At 43.6% G+C, this 10,319-nt stretch overlaps 1 pseudogene; it reads right to left on the bottom strand.

Moving 5' to 3' along the window:
• Nucleotides 1–7,438: 7,438 nt before the first annotated feature.
• LOC133386314 (5S ribosomal RNA) lies at nucleotides 7,439–7,557 on the bottom strand (annotated as a pseudogene).
• Nucleotides 7,558–10,319: the final 2,762 nt, after the last annotated feature.

The following is a 10,319-nucleotide window of genomic DNA, read 5'->3' as shown; positions in this document are numbered from 1 at the left end:
ACTGCACAGCCCCAGAGGGGGAAAGCAAGGGAAAGGAGCACCTGCTGCTTCCTCGCACTCCCTCCCTCCCTCCCTCCCCCACTGCACAGTCCAAGAGGGTCAGGCAGGAACTCCCGCACTGCCTAAAAGAGAAGGCAAGTGAAAGGAGTGGTTGCCGCCTCCTCACACTTTTGCACTTCCTGTGCTGCACAGGCCAGAGAGGGAAGGGAACCTGCTCCTCTTGCTCATTGGTCCACCCCCATGGGAGAGTCCAGAGGGAGAGGACAGGCAAGCAAGTGAGAGCTGTCTACTGGTGTGGAGCGTTGCCATCCCAAGCGAGCAAGCGAGAGAAGGCAGCTGATCCTTACACATGCACCTGCCACCTCCACCTGTGGGGAAATTCCCTTGGTCTACACCAAACATTGGCCTCTAAAGATGGACCGGTGTAATCAGTGCTTTTTGGGAGGCAGGGGAATGAGGTGCCGGTACTCATATCTTGATAAAACCTCAGTGGGTGCCAGCACAAAGTGGCTGCCGTGGACAGCAAGAAAAGAAGTGTGGGTACTCTATACTGGTGAGTACTGTCACAAAAAAGCCCTGGATCTAATGCCTTCTGATAATCTACTTAGTGCTAAGGATGTCTTGCTCCACTTCTAGTTTAACAGACACTTGCATTACCAGGACATATGAGTTTATACAAATGTATAACTTGTGCATCAAAATATGTGCGCGCACACACACACAGTCTGCAAAATTGTTAAAACATGTTTCCAGGTTGCAACGATCAAATGGCTGAGACACAACAAATCTGAATACTCTTTATCTTGTAAAATATGTTTTGGAATTTATGGAGTTATGTTTTACTTGTATGACCATGTAAACCATAACTCTGTAAATTCCAGGGTATATGTAAGGTTGTGTAACTTGCTCATCATAATATACCAAGGGGGAAAAAAACCTTTACAAAACTGCTAACTGCATTGCCAGGATGCAATGATCAAACCGGCATTTGGCTGAGATCCAAATATTTTTGATACTCTTTCTCTTGTAAAATGTGCCCTGTGGTTGACCGAGTTATGTTTTAACACACATTCAACAATTAGGCCACAGAGTTGCAGGGAAGATTGCCAGATGCCAAAGTGCATACAGTATCTGATGTTTCTATCCAAAAACTTTCCCCGTTCCACTGAAGAATATAAGAAGAGACCTGCTGGATCAGATCAAAGGCACAGCTTGCGCAGCATCCTATTTCCTACCATGGCCAACCAGATGCCTGTGGGAAATCCACAGCAGGGCATGAAGGCAATAGCCCTCTTCTGCTGTTGTGGTTCTTCAGCAACAGAGGTTGTCTCCCATGCTGGTAGTACCATATAAACTTCATGACTACTAGCAATAGACAGCCTTATCCTCCATGGATTAAACTAGTCCCATTTTAAAGCTAGGTTGGTAGCCATCTCCATACCTAGTAGTAGCAAATACCTAGTTCAACTCAGTGTGAAGAATTTTTTTTTATCTGTCCTGGATCTTCTACATTGGATGAGAAAGGCAGAAAAGCATCACTCTATCCACTTCTTCTACACCTCATGCATAATTTCATATAACTCTTGTTCACATTTTTTCTGAACTAAAAAGCCCCAAGTGTTGTAAGCTGTCCTCGTAGAGGAGTTGCTCCACCCTCCTTAGTCATTTTCTGCACCTTCCCCAGTTCCCAGTTTTCTTTTTGACATAATACAGCAACCAGAATTCTGCACGCTGTTACAAATATGACTGCCTCATGCATTCGTATAAAGGCACTGTGACATTGGCAGCTGTATTTTTGATCCCTTTCCTAATGATCCCTGACATGGCATTTGCCTATTTCACAGCTGCCATGCACTCAGCCAACTGTGCTATCTACCACAACTCCAATATCCCTTTCCTAGTTATATGCTGCCAGTTCAGACTCCATCAGTGCATGTGTGAAGTTAACAGCCTCTCCCCCTCCCCGCAATGTGCATCACTTACACAAAACCTTACTTTCCATTTTAATGCTCTTTTGTCCAATTTGGAGAGTTGCTATGGGAGGTCTTTGCAATCCCTTTTTATTGTTACCATCCTGATGACTTGGGTGTCATCAGCAAATGTGGCTACCTCACTCCGCATCACTTATAAACAAGTTTAAAAACACTGATGCTAGTACAAAATCCTTGGCGACCCCACTTACATCCCTCCACTGTGAGAAGTGTCCGTTCTTACTCTCTGCTTCCTATTCGTTTGCCTCCTGCAGGTGTGGAAACCCTTTGACCCTCCAGATGTTGCTGAATGATAAATACCAGCAACCCCAGCAAGCATGGCTAATGGCCAGTGATGATGAAGTTCAGCAATATCTGGAGGGTCAAAGGTTCCCCACATCTCCTTTAAGGCAATCTTTAACCAGCTTACATCACCTTGTTAAAAGTAAGCTCCAATTTTATATTATCAAGAGCTAGAATAGGTTTTTCTAAAACATGGAAAGTAATCAGAGTCCTGATAGTGAGGAATTATTGTGTGAAGCTATGGGAACAAATTATTTTAATTAAAGTAACCACACTGTTGAGAAACATTATGAATTACAAGAAAATATCAAATGGCTGTGTTGCAATTTAAACATTCTCATTAAGGCGTGAATTAATCCAGAGATGGATTTACTAATAGGCAAAAAACTTTGTGGTTTAAGAACGTACCTATAGCCCACAGATATTTCTATCAAACTTTAAAAAGCAGGGAAATTGGGCAGCTATAATGAATGCACCAAGGGAGCAGGAGACCTGACCTCCTCTGTGAGATATTGGACTGCCCTACAAATTTGTCAAAATGCAAACACAATTTGGGTTGGTCTTTCACAGTCCAATCCACTTCCTGTGTAGCTTGGAAGAATTTGGTAACATGTGCCTCTGAGCATATGGGAGTGCTGGCAACACCTGCCATCTCCAAAGATGTAGAATGACATTTTTGTATGTTTGTTGGTGTTCTTCTTACTTCACTTCATTCCTGTGTTACTATTGTTTATCTAGAAAATTTTATTTCATTATTCATCCTAGAAATCTGTGTCAAATTTATTTTTATTAAAAGCCTTTTTATTGGTTAGTGTCATATGATGGAAGAAGATGGTTGATCCTGTTGAGATTTTAATGTTTTAATATATTTCTATGTTTTTATTCTGTACGTCACCCAGAGTGGCTGGACAACCAGCAAGATGGGCGACTAATAAATATAATAAATAAATAAATAAACAAACAAACAAATAAATAAATAAGACAGCCTTTTGTGTTTCAAATTGGAGGCTATGTTTTATTTCAGGGTTCATTAACAGTTGAATCTGTAACTGCAGTTTGATGTAAAATCAGACTGATTACAATGTGTTGCTAGTTCAGGAATGACTTTATCTTTTGGGGAAAAACAAACTTAGCCTGCCCAAGGTACATGTTTTCAGCCTGCTATGTTTAAACCACTTCATTTAAGACAAGGTGGGCATGGTCAATCAAAAACACAGAGCACACCTAGCATTTTGCTAGACTGTATTTCACCTCCCACTGTTTTATCTTGTGCAAACTGAGACACTCCTGATGTCCACTGGAGACTGTCCTGAAAAATATTCAGTGCCATTATTCCACAATTATTTTTGAATTCTTTTTAGTGTAAATTTTGCAAAGTGTTGCTGTACTTCACATATTCACAGAAATAGAAGCAAAAGAAAATGATTTCCTATAGGAAACTTCACTAAAATTGCAAAGTAAATCAGACATATTTAAAGTGACCATCTGAACTATATCAACTGTTTTAATATTGTTGCTTCCTCCCTGTTAAAACAAGATCAGCACCGCTCATGTCTTGTTTCTATTATTTGGGCACATGAGGCACATGTTACCAATATTATTTGGGCACAGAGGCACATGTTACCAAATTCTTCCAAGCTACACAGGAAGTGGATTGGACTGTGAAAGACCAACCCAAATTGTGTTTGCATTTTGACAACTTTGTAGGGCAGTCCAATATCTCAGAGAGGAGGTCTGCCCAATTTTCCTGCTTCCTAAAGTTTGATAGAAATACCTGTGGGTTGTACGTACATTCTTAAACCTCTAAGGTTTTTGCCTGTTAGTTAATATCTCTGCTTTTTAATACAGGAGGTAAGAAATGGGATCCTGTGCAAGCTTGCTGAGTATGGATTGATCATTTGCATGCTTATTGAGTTCAGTGGGATTTACTCCCCTGCAGTCATGCTTAGGATAGGTGAAACTGACCACAGGGGATGGGGAGGAGGGAGAGTGGGGAAGGGAGGAAGGGCAGAGGGGAGGAGGGGGATGGGAGCAGAAGGACAGGTTTTTGATCATTTGCATGCATATTGAGTTATGTGGGATTTACTGGCATGCAATCATGCTTAGGATAGGTAAAACTGACTGGGAGAGGGATGGCTGGAGTGGGCAGGGAAGGAGGAATAAAGAAAAGGGGAGAGGGCAAGGAAGGGAGAGGAGAAGGGAAGGAGGGGAAAGCCAGGTCTTATCATTTGCATGCTTATTGAGTTCAATGGGATTTCCTCCTATGTAATCATGGTTATGATAGGGAGGACTGACATGGGGGAGAAGCGGGGGAGGGGAGAGTAGAGGGAAGGAGGGGGATGGGGAAGGGGAGAGGATTGGAGGGGGAGGGGCAAAGGAAGGGTCAGGGGAGGGCAGGTTTGATCATTTGCATTGAGTTCAGTGGTATTTATTCCCATGCAATCATGCTTAAGATAGGTAAAACTGACCATGGGGAGGGGGAGGGGAAGGGTTAGGAGGGGATTGGAAGGGAGGGGAGGGGAGGGGAGGGGCAAGAGGGAGGGGAAAGGAGCAAGGCGGGTAGGTTTGATCAGTGACATACTTTTTGAGTTCAATGGGATTTATTTCTGTGCAATCACGTTTTAAAATGTAAATGGACTGCCTTCAAATTGATCCTGACTTACGGCGACCCTATGAATAGGGTTTTCATGGTAAATGGTACTCAGAGGTGGTTTTACCATTGCCTTCCTCTAAGGCTGAGGCAGTGACTGGCTCAAGGTCACCCAGTGAGCTTCATGGCTGTGTGGGGATTCGAACCCTGGTCTCCCAGGTCATAGTCCAACACTGATCTGGGGGAGGGACAGGGAGGGGAGGAGGGGGGAGGGGAGGAGATTGGGTGGGTGGGCACTGGGCAGAAGGGAAGGCCCTTTCCTTCCCAAAAGGAAAACATTGTGAACAGTATCATTGCTTTTCAGAGTTTCCCCTATCTTTTTATTCTACAGCAGGCACATGTAGCCTCCCACCCAAATTTAAACCAAAGCTGTCCCTGGCCACATCCACACCAGACCTTTATTTCCCTTTAGATAGTCATGGCTTCTCTCAAAGAATCCTGGGAAGTGTAGTTAGTGAAGGGTGCTGAGTAAGGTTGCCAGGCTCAGAGCCTGAGACTGATCCTGTATCTTTAGAAGAGAAAGTCAGCCAAGTGCAGGTGTTCTTGCAACACTGTAATGGGAAAAACCACAAGGTGGAATTCTCCCTTCCCCCTGCACAACTTTTAAAGATACAGAAGACCTCTTGGTTGCCAGGCCCCAGCGAGGACGGCCTATAGCTCGGTCAGGGCATCTACCTTGCCAAGTTCAATCCCTGGCATCTCCAGGTAGGAGAGCGCCCTGCCTGAAACCCTGGAGAGCCACTGCCAGTCAGTGTAGACAACACTGAGCTAGATGGGCCAGTGGTCTGACTCGGTATAAGGCAACTTCCCATGTTCCTGTGTTCCTAATGATGGCATTGCTCCATCTTGCCTTCAGTCTTAAATTGTTAAAAAGAAGAATCTCCTCCTACTGGGAGGAAGAGCAGGATATAAATTTAATAAATAAATAAGAATTGCTGGTGTGTTGTATGATTTATAAATTTGGTGTGCAGGTGCTGGCTGTAGCTACTTTGCACATGCTTAAAATTCGCTCATGAATACTTCACATCTGTCAGGATTAAGCCCTGGCAGTGAAGCAAAGAAAGGATTTTGATCTAAACCCTGGACGATTCTGGTCTCAATGACTCCTTGCTTACCTAGCTGAAGCATTCTGAAACCTTGAATTCCGTTTTATCATCATGGGCAGTGTTCAACTGAAAAATTGCGCTAGTGCAGTGGGATCTCCCCTCTCCTCCCCTTGTGTGCACTCTGTGCATCCCCAAATCAGCTCTGGAGGTTTGTACGAACCCCACAACAGATTTAGGAGGTGTGCAAGTGAGGAGGAGGGGGGAATGATCTGCTTAATGCTATGTTGAATGCAACCCCCTGTTGAGTATCCACAAGAAGCTGATTAAACAGAATGAGCTCATGAGTGTGTGTGTGCGCTGCATGCATTACCCTGTTTTCAGTAGGATCTGCAGCATGAAGGCCAAGACAATACTGGGCACTTCCAGATTGTTGCTACTTCGCAGGCAGAATTCATTTGCATACTGCAAATTCAAGCTGTGTAGCTAATGGATTTGGCACTCTTGCACAACAACCCCTTGTCCAAAAGAAACTGAACTTTTTGCAAGGTGAGTGATGCAGGCAATGCATTGGAAAGTGTGGGATAACACTTTCTTGATGCGACATCATATAACATGCCCACAAACAAATAAAAATGAATGCTCAATGAATAGCTGCTGCCATATAACCTCCTCTCAAACTTTCTGCAAATAAATTGGGTGAATACTCAATAAATAGATCACCAGGAAGTGACCACAGATTCTTCTTCCTCGCTTTTAATAACAGCCTTCACAAGGACCCAACCTGGCTCAAACAAATATTATCACACTGACTCTTGTAAATCATGTTCTGGAATACTCGAGTATTTGTCTGGCACCCCTTCCACCCAGTTTTCAAACAGATTTGCAGAGATCTCCAGACACTGAAGCACAATTCATTGAACGCCAATTTCTGATATTTCAGAGATATTGCCTATTTAGTTCCAGCTTGGATGTATCTTTAATTGGCTGCTATGAGCAAACAAAGCAAAGCCTAACATAGTGAAGTCCCTGCCAAAATGTTGTTAGTAGGGACATTGTGAAAAGTAGTATTTTCTCCAGAAAGACTTGGCCTTGTGTGCAAAGATCCTCTTGCATAAATGGAAGCACTTCCGCTCAAGGAAGTCATTATCTCCCCATAGTCCCCTCCTGGCTGCAACTTGTCATGCTCCTGGAAAAGCTACTCTAGAAGGCCAAGGGACCATTTGGAGTACTATGTGATGTGGTATGGGGGACAGAAGACTTGGGGGCAGGGAATCATTGGGTGCTTCCAGGCAGGTGTTTAATTGTGGCATGGATATTACATGTGCAAGTTTTTTTCCTCCAGTGACTGTTGTTGTTATATGCCTTCAAGTCAATTATGACTTATGGTGACCCTATAAATCTTTTGGATATATCCATAGGGTTTTCATGGTAAGAGGTATTTAGAGGTGGTTTACAATTGCCTTCCCATAAGCCTATGGCACTCGGTATTCCCAGGCGGTCTCCCATCCAAGTACTAACCAGGCCTGACCCTACTTAGCTTCCGAGATCAGACAAGATTGGGTGTGTTCAGGGTAGTATGGGCGTATCCCCAGTGATTATGATGATGATTTTACTACTACTACATCATTAACATCCTGCCTTTCCTGCAAGGAGCTCAAGGTGTCTTATATGGTTCTCCCTCTCCTTATTTTATCCTCACAACAACCCTGTAATGTTGGTTACGCTGAGAGACTGTGATTAGCCCACAGTCACCCCACATGCTTCATAGCTCAGTGGGGGTTTGAACCAGGCCTCACAGGACCTAGTCTGACACTCTAATTACTACACCATGCTAGCTTCCAGCATAGATATGCCAGCTGAAATTCTTTCCCTAAATAATCCAGGTTTATGCCTTCTAAGAAAAATCTGATTGAAAAAACCAAATAAATCTGTTGCCAATGACCCATTTGCCATATCTCAATGACAAGAACCCATTGTCTCCTTTTGGGACAAGGGGAAGGGCTTCCTCTCCATGCAAGTAGACCTTTGGACCCAAGGTCCATTGCTGCATGTGGTTTAGCTTGCTTGCCCAAGTCTACCTGATTTTCAAGTTCTTCATTAACAGAGGATCTTACCAGGGAGTGCAGCCCCAACACCTGGATATTTATTTATTTATTATTTATTTTTAAAACTTATATACCGTCCGACTAGCAATAGCTCTCTGGGCAGTGAACATAGATACAATAAAATACAATATAATACAAAAACATCACAATCTAAAATCAAATTTCACAATCTAAGAACAGCAAAGACTAAAATCAATTTACAAACATTACAATCATTAACAAAAAATTAAAATGCCTCGGAGTAGAGAAAGGTTTTAACCTGGCGCCAAAAGGATGATAGTGTCGGCGCCAGGCAAACCTCCTCGGGGAGACTATTCCATAGTTCGGGGGCCACCACTGAGAAGGCCCTTGATCTTGTCACCACCCTCCGGGCCTCCCTATGAGTCGGGACCCGGAGGAGGGCCTTCGTAGCAGACCGTAGTGTACGAGCCAGTTCATAGCGGCAGAGGCGTTCCGACAGATATTGAGGTCCCGCGCCGTATAAGGTTAACCATATAAGGATATGGTTTGATAGTATTATTATTATCTATTTATTGCATTTATATACCACCCCATAGGCGAAGCTCTCTGAGCGGTTTACAACAGGAGGATCACACACATTTGCACATGCAGTTCATCATGCAGCTATGCATGGAAATCTGCTTACCCTGGCTTATGTCACTACATAAAAACATAAGGAGACCCTGCTTGATCAGGCCAGTGGGCCATCAAGGCCATGTTTACACCATACATTTATTCCACTATTATCATACTTAAAGAACCATGGGTTCCCCCAAAGTATCCTGGGAAGTGCAGTTTGTGAAGGGTGCTGAGAGTATTCCCCTCACACAGCTACAGTTATCAGAGTTCTCTGGGAAGAGGGGCTGACTGTTAAACCACTCTGGCCACTGTAGCTCTGTCAGGGGAATGGGGCTCTCTTTAAACCTCTCAGCACCCTTCACAAACTACCCCTCCCAGGATTCTTTGGGGGAAGCCATGACTGTTTAAAGTGGAATAAATGAATGGTGTGAATGTGGCTCATCCAGTCCAGCATCCCGTTCACACAGTGGCCAACTAGATGCCCAAGGGAAGCCTGCAAGCAGGACCTGAGTGCAAGAACAGTCTCCCCTCCTGGGTATTCAGGAGCATGCTGCCTCTGACTATGGAGGCAGAGCATAGCCCTCATGGCTAGTAACCACTGATAGGCTTATCTTCCATGAATCCACTGGCTGGATCCAGCAGAGCTTGGAAGTAACTAGTTACAAGTAATGAATTACTTGTAATTTATTACTTTTTTGAGTAACGAGCGGGTAACTTCATTACATTTTGCTGGTAATAGAACGAGTAGTAAGGTCATTACTTTTGAGGAGTAATTGTAATGTTTCCAGCATTACTTTTGTGCATTACTTGGGGGGGGGAGCAGGGGAAGTCTTCTGCTCCACTGATTTGTGAATAAAAATCATGTGCTTCCTTCATGCTCTATGGGTGCTTAAGAGACAACGAGAGAGGAGGTGGCGAGTGAGACGGGGTGGAGAAAACAATTGTTAAAAAATTGACAGGAGTGGAAGGAGAAAAGAGGTGGAGGCAATATATATATACAAATATGTGTATCGGGGTATCATCATTGCTGGGGGTGGGGTGAGGGGATGTGAGATTCTGTTATGCCATTCTGTTAATCTTATGGATAAAAAAAAATATTCTACTACCCTCTGTGTGTGCACACTTATTTTTAATGTTGTTTTAGGCTACTTAGATGCGCAGCAGCCAAGGCCAGCACCTTGTAGGCATTTTTTAAAGTAACTAAAATGTAATTGTAGCAATTACTTTTGAGTAAAAGTAAAGTAATCAGTTACTTTCAGAGCAATTGTAACTGTAGCTGTAATTACTACTTTTTGGGGCCATGTAACTGTAACTGTAATTTATTACTTTTTAAAAGTAATCTTCCAAGCTCTGGGATCCAGGCAGCTACAAATTATTGGGTAGCACAAGAGAGCGTCAAAATGCATCAGTCAGCTTCCGTTTTTCTCTTTTGCCAAAATGAAACACACTCTTATTTCAACAGTGTTTTAATGTGCAGCCTCTGGTTTTACCACTGCCAGCTTGCATGTTGAATGGCACATGGGGGCAGCAGGAGCCGCACTTGCTGTCTCCCCGCCTACCCTTCTATTCCACATTTGCTGTCCCTGAATCTCTGCTGTCTACATGTTTTGGGGAAGGTCTAAGTGGTGAGTCTGCTGTATGTGTATAGGCCCTGCATTTGATTGAT

The sequence above is a fragment of the Rhineura floridana genome, chromosome 5, assembly GCF_030035675.1.
Source record: "Rhineura floridana isolate rRhiFlo1 chromosome 5, rRhiFlo1.hap2, whole genome shotgun sequence".
In the NCBI taxonomy this organism is placed as follows: domain Eukaryota; kingdom Metazoa; phylum Chordata; class Lepidosauria; order Squamata; family Rhineuridae; genus Rhineura; species Rhineura floridana.
Note: the sequence above shows the minus strand (reverse complement) of the source record. Positions and strands in the feature narration are given on the sequence as shown.